The sequence below is a fragment of the Canis aureus genome, chromosome 2 (assembly GCF_053574225.1).
Source record: "Canis aureus isolate CA01 chromosome 2, VMU_Caureus_v.1.0, whole genome shotgun sequence".
Taxonomy (NCBI): Eukaryota; Metazoa; Chordata; class Mammalia; order Carnivora; family Canidae; genus Canis; species Canis aureus.
In genome coordinates, this window is record NC_135612.1 from 76,244,318 (window position 1) to 76,258,298 (window position 13,981).

At 36.6% G+C, this 13,981-nt stretch overlaps 1 long non-coding RNA gene across 2 annotated transcripts in view; it reads left to right on the forward strand.

The window, feature by feature from the left end:
• Nucleotides 1-1,754: 1,754 nt before the first annotated feature.
• LOC144302504 (uncharacterized) overlaps nucleotides 1,755-13,981 on the forward strand; it is a 303,624-nt gene continuing 291,397 nt past the window's right edge. Inside the window, exons 1-3 of one of the 2 annotated variants that reach the window (XR_013369398.1) lie at nucleotides 1,755-2,669; nucleotides 3,056-3,208; nucleotides 4,206-4,279. This is a non-coding gene — a long non-coding RNA (uncharacterized LOC144302504). The remainder of the gene's footprint in view (nucleotides 2,670-3,055; nucleotides 3,209-4,205; nucleotides 4,280-13,981) is intronic. The other variant, XR_013369401.1, reaches the window with a different exon arrangement.

Consider the following 13,981-nt stretch of genomic DNA (forward strand, 5'->3'; position numbering starts at 1 on the left):
AGAACTCTAGCAATAGTCATAGATTCTGATGCTCTTTTCATATCATATATTATTTAGGAAAATATTTTCTTTTTTTAAAAGATTTATTTATCTATTTGAAAGTGTGTGGTGAGGGAGGGACAGAGGGAGAGAATCCTAAAGCAATTTCTCCACTGAGCCTGGAACCCAGCTCAGGGCTTGACCCCATGTCCCATGAGATTGTGACTTGAGCCCAAACCAAGATCTGGACACTCAATGGACTGAGCTACCTAGGCATCCCTATGAGGATATTTTCTGCTTAAAATGTTAAGATCCCTTTTCTTTTCCCCATCTCTACCACCATGACATCAAATTAATGTTCTGAAGTGACACTTACTACAAAGAAAGTGCTAAAATCAAGGTGAATATTCCCTTCTCAAAAGCTAGTATATAATAAATCAAAGGTTGCTTGTTTTTCAGGTATGTAAATTTCATCTGTCTTTTGAAGGACCGACAATTCATCAAGAGAAGAAGAAGTGGTTGTACATTTTGGTATGCAGAAATAGAAAGTAAACCTAAGTAAGGAAACTTACATTTCTAAATAACTACAACCTTATTTAAATTGACATTTTCTATTATTTCCCAACATTATGGAAAGAAATATGCCAACTAGGGTAAAATGAACTTCAAAATATTGTATTTTCATATTTGGACCAAATGTCTGCATTATTTATAATACTTTTCTAAGAATCCCAGGTGAGTCACCATCTTCTCAGTCCTTGAAACCCCACTGGGCCACTGTTAACTTATTATGCCATGTTACCTGTGAATATTTTCCATACTTTGTTTTCTTGGAATACTTTCCATCCATTTTCTACTTGACCAAATTCTACTGCTCCTTAAAAGTGCAGATCAACCATCAGCTTCTGGAAAGTCTTCTTAATTCAACACTTCAACATTATTTTGATACTGTTGCTTTGGGCTGTTAAATACCCTGCGTCTAGTAAGAAAAACTGAAGAGCCCAGTTTGGAGGCTATAAATTATCCAAGTAAAAGATGATAGCCAATTAGATAAGGGCTATGGCAGAGTAAGTGGCACTTATTAGAAATAAGTGTATAGGCTTAAGATAAAAATTTATGCTTAGAGCCAAGCCCTCACAACTTGGATAAGGATCAAATAGTGAGTGAGGGAAAGGAAGAATGTCATTTACAGAGACTTACCTGATTTTTTAAATTTTTCTTTGTACTGGAAAAAATGGAATATAAATATTTGCCCTCTTAAGAGGGAAATTAACACTTCTGGGGTGGGTTTAATAAGCTATCAAGGTATATGGTGAAATACAAAAGAATATGAGGTCTGACAGGAGGAAATAAAAAATAAGCCTTTCCACGAGTAATAGAGAGGCTGGAGTCAGAATGCAGTGTTCTAAAGGAGGCTCCATCAGTTTGCAATCTGATTGCAAAATATTTGCTTTAAAATAGGGCATTTGGCTTGAAAGTAACAGACCTTGCAGAGACCCACTGTGGGGAACCTTGTTTAAGGAGCCTTGTGAAATCCTTTTATTTTTTCCCTTTATTTATTATTTTTAATAGACTCCTGTTTTAGAGCAGTTTTAAATTCATAGTGAAATAGAGAAGATAGACATTTCCTATGTATCTCCTCTCCCGACACGTGCATAGCCTCACCCATTAATTAACATCCCCCAGCAGAGAGGTATTTGTGACAACTAATGAATCTATAATGACATCATAATCACTCCGAGTCCATAGTCTGCATTAGGGTTCTTTCTTGGTGCTGTATATTCAGTGGATCTAAATAAATGTCAATGACGAGTATCCACCCTTATAGTAATTATACAAAGTAGTGTCACTGCCCTAAAAACTTTCTGTGATGAAGACTTCTTCCAAATGTTTAACTGGGAAAAATGTTGGGGTGAACAAATGTGAAACTCTTGATTCTAGTTTGAGGCCCTTCTTCACATGCACAACTGCTACGGGAGCCTCTGGACCTGAACCACGAGCAGTAGGGATAAGCTCTGACAGAGCTTCCTGAAGAAGATATCTTGGCTGCCTTGTTCCCGCCAGTCCCCACAAGCCCTGCTGCACTTGCACTGTGGGAATCCTTCCAGCACCTGTTTCAGGAGACTCTCCAGGCCAATCCTAGGCACTGGAGACTGCATAGGTGCTGAAGGAACAGAGAGGCAGCCTTCCCATGGGCAGCCCCAGGATTGTAACTCAGTGCTCTGAGGCTGGAGCATGGTAGGGATACAGGTGCAGCCGGTAGATACATGCTAGGGTCAGGAGCTTTAAGTAAGAGGTGTTGTTTCACCAGAGTAACTATCAGAGGATGGGAAAGATGCCTTAGTTTTAATCTAATGTCCCTTTTCTGGGTCAGAATCCCATCCAGGCTGCCTCATTATGTTTAGTCATCATGTCTCCTTAGGCTCCTTTAGAGGAATATGTACCATTTTCTCAGATTTTCCTTGTTTTGATGACCTTGACAGTTTTGAATTATACTAGTCAGGTATTTTGTAGAATTTCTCTCAACTGGGTTCTGTGTGATTTTTATTTTTTATCATGATAAAACAGACATTGTGAATTTTAGGGAGGAGGATCACAAAGGTAGAGTTCTAAACTCCTTATCCTATCAAGAATACATTCTATCAGTATGACTTATCAATGTTGCTGGTAGCCTCGATCCTCTGGTCCAGGTAGTGTTTGTCAGGTTTCTTGACTTTCTTCCTCCTTTCTATTTTGTATACTCTTTGAAAGGGAGCCAGTGTGGGTAGGTCACACTTAAGGGATGGGGAATTATGTTCCTTCTACTTGATTGGGAAATACATAAATTATTTGGAATTTTTCTATATGGGAGATGTGTCCATTATTTATTCAATCATTGATTTCTTTAATCATGGATTTATATCAGTATGAACTCATGGATATCTATTATATACTTTGAGCTGTAATTCAATACTACATTATATTGTTGTTTAAATTGTTTCAGCTTTGGTTACTGCCTTCTTTCAGTTGGCTCCTGTGTCCCTTTGACATACCCCTACGATTGCGTGTGTGCATGCATTTTCTTATTTTCTGGCAGGCCATGTTTTGTAAAGTATAAAGAACTAAGAGAACACAGCAAATGTTCACAACTCAAGACTCACACCTACCAACTATGTAAAATACGCCAATCTCCAGATTCTGTCTCAGGAACATATTCTGTCCTGCTGAGAATGGTGCTAAGGAAAGAAAGGTGGGGAGAAATTTCTGCCTGACAAATACTCTTTCCTTGACTAAAATTTAATTAGGTTCCTCTAAGCCCTTCTTGAATAGACCCTGTCCTGTCTTCAACCTGCTAGTTCTGGTTGCAGAAAGAATCTTGCCAAGTCAGTTTAGAGACAATCTTCCACCTTTCCTATCTGATCAGTTCCTCATCCCCCTGCCTTGATAACTCATTACTCTGGTCTGTCTTGTCAGGCAGACCTTCCTCTGAAGTTTCCTCTTAGTAATTTTCTACCCACTAACCATATCACTCTGCTCTTTCATTATGAATCCACATTTGCCTTTGCCTTGCTTAGATTTAAGCACTATCTCTGGCCCTTACTGAAATTGTCTTGACACCTTTTGCAAAAGCCCTGAATACAGTGTTCCTTACTGTTTTAACCAGGGTCAATGTAACTTTTTTCTTTAATAAGCCTCACTAGGATTTTAATCAGTGTAAGTTAGTCATCTGGAGTATATAACCAGAAGAGTTAAATTCATTTTGGAGAAATCCCCCAATAAGAGGTCAGTACACTATTACCATATCTAGATGGAAATCCACCTATGCTTGCTGTCTTATCTCTCTCATCAATGGTAGCTAAAATGTTCTCTCTTCTCATAACTTCTGAGATGTGTAGTAGAGGGGCCTCCATTCATCAGGTCTTGTTCAAGGTGCCATTCTTTTTAATGGCACATATCCAAAGTCTCCTAATTGTCATTACTCATGAACCTGTGGTTCAGGGGCCCCAGTAATGAATTGAGTGTTGGCTTCTGTCCCAACAGAATCTTCATTTTCTCATGTAAGTTGTTGGCTTCAGTGATTGTAGTAATGGGGCCACTCAGACCTATGGAATCTGCTTTGTAGGGAAGACTCCCCTAGTCTGCTTATCTATGACTCTATGACAGCTAGAGGTTATCACCAGCTGCTTCATCTACTGAGGATTTTTTTTTTCTTTTTTTTTTCTTTTTTTTTTTTTTTTGTGTTTCAGAAGCCGTGTGCCCTCAGGAACCAGTGGAGACTAATATCCCTGACATTTGTTCCTCAAGACATGATTTTTCTCAGGTTTGAATATTCTTAATTTTAGCTAGTATACATTTATTTCTACCCCATTTTCCCCTCTGTTTTTTAATGGTAAGAACAGATAACATGAGATCTATCCTCTTAACAAATTATTAGTGTACAGTATAGTATTGTTAACGATAAGCCATTGTTGTAAGGCCTTCTCTAGGACATGCTTATTTGCATAATTGAAACTTCATACTTGTTTAGCATCTACTCCCCATTTCCCTTCTCCCAATCACTGGTAACTACCATTGTATTTCCTGCATCTAAGAGTTTGACTATTTTAGACACCTCATCTAAGTAGAATACTGTAGTATTTGTCCTTCTGTGTCTGGCTTATTTCACTTAGCATAACGCCTTCCAGATTCATCCATACTGTTGTATACAGCAGGATGTCCTTCTTTTTAAAGGCTGAATAATATTCTATTGCATGTATATACCACATTTCCTTTATCCATTCAACTATTGATAGGCATTTAGGTTATTTTCACATCTTGGATATTTTGAATAATGCTGCAGTAAACACAGGAATGTAAATATCTCTTCAAGATCATCATTTCAGTTCTTTTGTATAAATATCCAGTGACCCTCCAAAGTCAAAGTAAAAAATAACCCTTCCAGGATCCCTGGGTGGCTCAGTGGTTTAGCACCTGCCTTCAACTCAGGGCATGATCCTGGAGTCCCGGCATCAATTCCTACATTGGGCTCCCTGCATGGTGCCTGCTTCTCCCTCTGCTTGTGTCTCTGCCTCTCTTTCTCTCTCTCTTTCTATCTCTATGTGTCTCTCATGAATAAATAAATAAAACCTAAAAAAAAAAATCTTCCTCATTTACTAAAATGAGAGTGGTCCTTGGGGCACCTAGGTAGCTCAGTCAGTTAAGTTTTCTGCCTTTTGCTCAGGTCATGATCCTAGGTATTGGATGGAGCCCCATGTCAGGCTCCCTGTTCAATGGAGAGCTTACTTCTCCCTCTCCCTGTACTGCTCCACCTGCTTGTGCTCCCTAATTCTCTCTCTCTCTCTCTCTCTGACAACTAAATAAAATCTTAAAAAATAAATAAAATAGAGTGGTCCTTCTTCACTACAACCATATACAGGACACCAGAAACTCTGCTTTCTGGAGATTTCTTTTCTTTTTTTGGAGAGGTAGGAGCCAGGTCCTGAAAATCTAACTTTCATCTACTTTTCAAAGTTCATGACAATTAAACTTGTGAGGCTTGAGGGATTTAATAAATAATTTCTTCTTTCCTACTTGAATTCAGAAGCAATTAAAAGACTGAAATGTGAGACAGAGAGGAATGCCAAAATATCACCTTATTGTGGATAAGAATGCTATTGGAGGATGAAGGTAGATTAGCATGCTAATCCCTCACTCTGAGTGAGGCCAGTTAAGCTAATAGGTAGCACCAGGTGTCTCCTGGCCTGTCTGGCTAAGTTGTCCGTGTGATTGGAAAGGCAGCCTCTCCACGAATCCTCTCAGCAGGCTGGCAGATTAAAAAAAAATGGAGTGTGAGCTGAGTTGAGCTTCTTGAGTTTCTTCTCCCAGATTCATGTAACATTCCTCACTTCATCAAGGTGAGGAGAGAAGCTAGACGGGCTGACACTTCTCCACGCGGAAACACTTGGAGAAGAGAATAACGGCTCTACGCTAACATTTTATTTCAATTTATAAATAAAATGCCTTGGACTCTTATTTATGATTTCTGGGAATTCCTGTGTTAGGTTCTAATGCCACCTTCCATTTCAATTCCTTGGTCTCACCATCAGGTATTCCTCTCTTACCAGGCTGTTTCACTCAGCCGCAGGCTTTCTCCAAGTCACTGTATCTTTTGCTCCTATTTCCTTTCTCATGGTCTTAGGAGTTAACAGGTAGTCAGGGAACTGGGCTTGAGCAAGGTTGCACCAACATCTGCAGGAAACATCTGCAGGTCAAACGGTTCCATTCCTAAAACCCGACAAACAGCCGATTGAAGAAAGAAACCACCAAGGGGCATAAAGGAGACAAAGAAGTTGAAAATAGACCGTGTGCATGGCTAAGCACTGGCCCCAAATAACAGGAAGCCAGGATGTAGCACTATGCCCACTGGGTCCTTGGTGCCACAGCCTTATAAACAAAGTCCCGAAACTGACCAATGGGAAACTCTCACTGAGGACCCGTGAACTCTGCTCTCTGCCCAGAAAAGACTCCTAATACCCCTAGAGAATGCCACTGCTGCATTCCAAAGCCCCCCTCCCCCACCCCCACCCCCCGTGTGGGAGTCTTTTGGCTCAATAAAGCTTTTGCCTCTCATTGCTTTGTCAGGGACTCTTGCTCCTCCAGCTCTCAGATGTGAATCTGGGAACACTGATGCTGGTGGCAATGGATTCCCTAAATAAGCTTAAACTTAATTTTTAAATTATTATGGAAAACAGTTTAGGACTCTCTTTATTTCAGTCCTTGATTTCCCAAGTCCACCCCCCGTCCCACCCCTGGGGCTTAGATTTCTACTGTCAAATTGGCTGATCAAGATATATAGCAACAAAAATTAAATAATATAGCCAAAGATTCTTTTCTTTCTTTTCCCCTAAGAAATGGAAAATCAAATCTACCTTGAAACCTAGAATTAGTGGTATTGTTAACTATAAGCAAGCACATTATATTATCCTATCAAACATGATAGGATCTTTAACTGGAGTAGGAAATCATGGTGTCATACAAATAATGTGCAACGTATGGATACTCATTTAATATGACAAATAATCATGTTTAGGGGCGCCTGGGTGGCTCAGTCAGTTAAACATCTGCCTTCAGCTCAGGTCATGATCCTGGAGTCCTGGGATGGAGCCCAGAAGGGCTTCCTGCTCAGCAGGGAGTCTGCTTGTCCCCCTCCCTCTGCCCTTTCCCCCTCCTGATCTATCTCTCTTAAATTTTTTAAAAATATTTTATTTATTTATTTAAAAATCATATTTAGTTCAAACTCCCAGAAATAACAATCACAAGAATATGGATCTTGGGGAGTCTAAGTGCAAAGTGCCATGGTCATGTATATGGAGGGAAAATCTGCATGGTTGACTCACAGCTTTACATTAAAAGGAAGGAAGATTATGTTTTCATACTTACAACTATAAATCCTAAACCACACATCAAATTTAAGAATAGGCAAGTATAGGAAGAGCCTGACAAAGTCTGAAATGAATTACTATGACCTCAGTTGCCTTTTTATAGCAGTCTCTTTTTCATGTAAGTGATATGATATTGTTCATGTTGATGATATTGTCATGAGAAAAGCCATATGGAAATGAAGTCAGTGGTTATCAGAGGAGAAACAATATGTAGTACAACTAGTCCCAACTTGGAAAGCTTGCAAGGTCGGCAGGGGTGGTGGTGGTGGTGGTGGTGGTGGTGGAATGGATTTACACAGAAGGTATAGAAAATCAGAAGGAGTCAGTCTTGTAAGTAAAGATGATCATGCTGAGCCTGCTGCCTTGGGAACCTCTCAAGTACCTATTGCACTTGATGACTTGGCCTTAGCAACTAAAATAATCAAAAGTGTATAGATCCAAATAGATAGATCTGTTCTACCTGGGCACTATTGCTGTGTAGGAGCAATTACATGTCCTGAGAGGTACAATGGTGAGATTATTTTGAAAATGGACTTCAGTTGATTGCTTGTTGCCTGATAGGTCTAAATCCCCAAAATTATCAATGAGACTTGAGCTTACTGAAAAAGAATTAGGAAGTGCACAGTGGAGTCTACATCGTACATATGAATTAAGATGTAAATGCACTGAATATTCATAGTTTCAACTAGATGATGAATAATAGATTTTTAATTATTGGCTTTATAATGTTCAAGCATTTATTATATCAGAAAGCAAAACTTAGTTAAAAAAGAAATAAATATTTCAGTTAACAAATTCACGTTTAGCAACATATTTTTCATTTAGTTTAGCAAACAGTTATGGATTATACAATATGAACCAAAATACTCAGTAGTGGATATAGAGATATAAATGGGACATAGTCCCTTTCTTTAAAAGACTTACCATTGGTGATGGTCACAGGGGGACATAGAAAGACTTGGAGATAATACTATTATGTTGAATTTTGAATGCATTGTTCACAAGAGGGATTTTTTTGTTATAAGCTGATTATCATAAGTGCTACTTATGATGAGTTATAGTGTAGTATCTCTTTTTGATGATCACCATTATAGTGAGTATAAAGTGTTATTGTGGCTTTTCCTTGCATTTTTCTAAATATTAATGATAAACATATTTTAAAAAGATTATTGAAGTGCCATTGATATACAGTATTATATTAGTTTCAGATGTACAATAAAGTGATTCAACAATTCTATACATTACTCAATGCTCACCACAATAAGTATAGTCACCATCTGTCATCATGCAATGTTATTGCAATATTATTAACTGTAAACCCTATACTGGATATTTCATTTCTATGACTCATTTATTTTAAGCTAGAATTTGTTTAATTCCCTTCACCTGTTTCACCCAAACCCCACTCACTTCCTTCTGGCAGCCACCAGTTCTCTGTATTTAAGAGTCTGTTTATTTTTGTTTACTTACTTTATTTTTTTAGATTCTACATGTAAGTAGAATCACATGGTGTTTTTCTTTCTCTGTATGATATATTTTACTTAGCATAATACCCTCTAGGTATATCTATATAGTCACAAATGAGAATATTTTATTCTTTTTATGGCTGACAGTATTCCATTGTGTGTATATACACCACATCTTTATTCATTCATCTATTAGTGGACACAAGTTGCTTCCACATTGTGGCTATTATAAGTTGTGCTGCAATAAACATCGGGGTGCATTTACCTTTTTGAATTAGTATTACTATTTTATTGAGTAAATACTCAATAGTGGAGTTACTTGGTCATATGTTATTTTTAATTTTTTGAGGAACCTCCATACTCTTTTCCATAGTGGTTATACCAATTTACATTCCCTGTTAAGCATCTTTTTATGTGCTTATGATCCATTAATATATACTCTTTGATGAAATGTATATTCAACTCTTTTGCCCACTTAACACAAACTGTTTTAGTATGCAAATATTTGGTAGAGAGGGATTTGGGTAAGGAAAACAACTTTTTGAAAACACCCCTTACACAAATACATTGTAATAATGTTAATTTGCATTAAAATGAGGCAGACATTTCTTTTAATTTAGGATATTCGGATAATATAAAGTAGTAGTTTATTTGTAGGGAGCCTAGAACACATATGTCAAAAAGACAAATAAGAGGATGGGATTTCCACCTGGATGGATGACTTGACTGCTGGGACTAAGCCCAAGCCTATTGCATTTAGCTTATGCAAACCATCTAATTTCCTTTAGTTATCAAAGGAGAATCCCCTCCACTCTACTATCTGTCAATGAGCCCGGAAAGCTATTTGTATTGGGCTGAAATCCACAAGTACTCCCATCTTTCAATGATGATAAATGTGCTAAAAAGCCATAGAGAAATTCTCTACCATTGTCTTTGGCATCAGAAATATGGGTAGAGGGTAAGGTAAAAAAAAAAAAAAAAAAAAAAAAAAAAAAAATATATATATATATATATATATATATATATATATATATAAAAGGGAATGAAGGCAACTATGCCTCCATGGAAACCATATTCAATTAGAAGGGCTTATCCATTATCCATCTCCAGCCAATTGGTGCTACATAGAAATTTTTGTTCAATGTTTTTAGATCTAATTTTGAAAAAGAATCTGAAAATTCAGATTTTTACATAAAACATTCTCAATTTATTAACCTTATGTAGACATTGAGGGCAATTAATTTGCTATTTGCCTTCCCACTCATCCCCTGCAGATCCCCATATTCCTTTCCTTTTTATTTTTTTTGTAGAAAGAGAAACTTAGAATTTAGTTTTTTAGAAGTGAAAGGTCCCAGATAACTTGGGCGGCTCAGCTGGTTAAGCCTCTGACTTCTGGAATCCTGAAACCTCTTCTGGGATCCAGTCCTGAGTCAGGCTCCACACCCAGCAGACAGTCTGCTTGAGGATTCTCTCTCCTCTGCTATGCCTCTCCTTCTGCTCAGTGTCTGTCTCTCACTCTCAAATAAGTATATTTTTTTAAAAATCGGAAAAAGAAGTCAAAGTTTCTATCTACATAGTGTTGATCAATTTATGGCATATGCAGTATCACAGTGCAGTAAGGAAAGATAGTTTTTTTTTTTTTAATAGGGCTTGATCAATTGGATATCCCCATGGAAAAAATATATCTTTTTTTTTTTTTAAGATTTTATTTATCTATTCATGAGAGACACACAGAGAGAAAGAGAGGCAGAAACACAGGCAGAGGGAGAAGCAGGCTCCATACAGGGAGCCTGACATGGGACTCGATCTAGGGACTCCAGAATCACTCCCTTGGCCAAAGGCAGGCGCCAAACCGCTGAGGCACCTGGGCTGCCTGAAAAAAAATATATAATGACTCTTATTTCATCCCATTGACAAGTTAATTCTGTATGGATTGCTATATATATATGCAAAAGTAAAATAATAAAACTTGGAGAAAGAGGAGAATATTCCCCATGGGGATAGATTATATTTCCTAAATAGTATATATAAAACATTTACAATAAAAGTAAAAATATGATAAAAAATTGTACTATGTAAAAATTAAGATCTTTTATTTATCAAAAGATGCTGTCAGTAGAGTCCAGGGGCAGTACTATTTGCATTAGCCTCTAGCTAAAAACTACCCAAATACCCACCAATAGTAGAATAAATAAATACATAATTGTATATCACACAATGGATACTATACAACAAGAGTGACCATTCTACAATGAAATACAGTGATATGGAATCACAAACATAATTTTGAAAATAGTAAATAATCTTCTTTATATAAAGTACATCTTACAAAACCAAACATTATTGGAAGGCAAGATAATATTTATTTGTTAAGGGCAGTGAATGCAAACGAGATGACATTGACTTCTCCAATGTCAGTAACACTGTTTCTTGATATAGATGTTTGCAAAAATGTATCATGATGCATATTTGTGATTTACTTACTTTTCTGTTGGTGTAATGCACTTAAATAAAAACATTTAAAACAATAAGGCAAGAGTCTTTGGCTTTGTTCAAACTCTTCTTAGCTCTGCAAAGACTTGGAGCAGGCTGGGTTTTAGGAAATAAGTTAGGAATTTCAATTAGGACTTTGAAGTTTAAATTCCAAATAAACATCTGTAACAGCATTTTTATAAGTGTGTTGAGATTTGTGCATCCTTTCACAATCTTCATTTTATCATGGCTCAGTGCTGGTTCTTTGTTTTACTTACCTCTCTTTGACCCTACTATTATTTCCACTTTCAAAGGAAAAGTATGTGAAGCCAAAAATGAGATTTGAATTCATGTTGTGTATGAGCTTCTGAAAGATAGACTGTATGGTTGAAGTGTGGTTTTGTGACTGCTACAATGAATACAGCGTGCAATGGACTGCAAAATAGTTAAGGAATGACCAAGTTCTACAGAATGCTTCCGTCCTGGTTTTTTATTTTTCATTAACATTTTTTCTTTTTTTAATTTTTAGGGGGAAGGGGCAGAGGTAGAGGGAGGGAGAGAATCTTAAGCAGGTTCCACACCCAGTGCAGAGCCCAACATAGGGCTCAATCTCACAATCCTGAGATTATGACTGAGCTAAAATCAAGAGACAAGGCTTAACTGACTGAGCCACTGAGGTGCCCCTGCTTCTATCATGTTTTAAATGAGATGTTCAGAGGCAGCACAGCATGATGGTTAGCTGCATGTACTGTGGAACCCACTACCTGAATAGATTCTAGCTTAGTGAGTCAATGAATTTTCATTTCTTTACCTACAGAGTGGGAGTAATTCTAGTATTTATGTCCTAGTGTGTGAGGTTTAAGTGAAATAAGGCCTATAGAGTCCTGTACACATATAATTTCACAGTAATTTTTTAATAAATATCATTATTATTATTTTTTCAATACTGGTGGGCTTAATAAAAACAGCAATTTAGTGCTGGCTTTACTGGTCTATAATTTTCTGGCATTGTGAACTTGTATATTTAACTACATGAAGCTTCATATTTTGTTTTTCTTCTGCAAAATGTGGGAAATAAGACAAAATGAGATAAAGTATGTTAAAGAATCTAGCTTAGTCTTGGGTGACATGATAAATTTGCATTTTATATAATAAATGCAAATTCAACTATGCTTATAGGGAATATAATCAGTGTCTGTGAACACATTTTTATTAATATGAATTTTGAATCTCTATTCAGATATTAGTATTGAGTGTTATTATATACATATAATAGTAATATATATAAAAGGGAGAAAAAAATTCTTCCACTGATATCAAAGACTTCTAAAACAAGCATACCAATTATACCTAAGACACATGGTTTCTAAGTCATAGAAATGAAAATGCTATATAAATTTGAAGGTTTATGATTAAGGTAAATTTTCTTTGTCACATGCAAGGTCAAAAAAGATGCTTCTAAAAGTAAAAGAAAGTGGCCAGTGATGAGGACTTTTTCCACTTGTGTCTGAGTTCTTCAACCATGAGATGACCCCACATGCACTATGGGAGAGATACATGTATTTATCAGATCAAAACCAACCCAGTCAGTGCCACCTCCCTGCCTCAGTTAAAATAAATTAAAACCATTTTTTTTTAAATAAAGGAAAAAATTATGGTAAAGATTTCAGGGGCTTTACTATTTCTGTAATATAATTGCTCTTTAGGGATAGTAGTTAAAATGAGTTGAGCATTTTGTTTTATTTCATCTAGACTATCTTTCCCTCTCCAACTTTCTGGGCATGTGTATCAGTGTTCAGAAGAAGAGTAAAGGCTATTCTTGCAGAAGGGCTTGCCTTTGGAGAGAGTGTCAGGAAGGATGAGTCACTCTTAGAATTGATTCCAGATAATCTGTTGCCAAGCTGTATTTGCTAATGCAGTCATCTAAATCTTTGTGTCCATGGAACACAGTGGAAGGTAAATTTGTCCTTGTCATTACATAGCCAAAGGCCTCCTTTCAAAGATAGAAGAAAATTAATTAGACTGCAAATTCATTTATAAAATGAAAAGACAGGCTACCTTGCAAAGGGATCTGGAGGAGGAAGACTCATTTTTATTAGGAGGCTCTTCATATTTGACTCAAGTAGCATACATTTACGCAAGAGAGATAATTATTTGTCATTATTATTCTCAATCCTGCAGCTAGTCAAAACAACTAAAATTAATACTTCATCATTACCGAGTATACATATAATGCTCACTCGATAGTGACCTCACTGTGCTCAGAGATCTTGAAAGACTCAGGAAAACATTTAAATAAAATAAAAATTGAGCTAGCTAGATTCTGGAAGTTCTCAAAAAGTAAATATAATCATTGTTCCATAAAGTGATTGAAAATTAAATCAGGAAAGGAATGTCTTATCATTTCAACCATCATAATAAAGATATATGATTATACAGTTAAAATTCTGTTGAGAGTACTTAAAATTTCTATATGCTTTTGCTATTTTACAGCTAAGAAATTTTTAAAGAATACAGAACATGAAGACTTTTTTTAACCTATAAAAGTCTATCCTATTTCTGACTGTTGAGCAGTATGACTTTTTTGAAATGATAAAAATGAATTTTATAAAAGTGAGATTAGATGAACTGAAAGATTCCCAACTACTTTGCCAAAGGGATAAA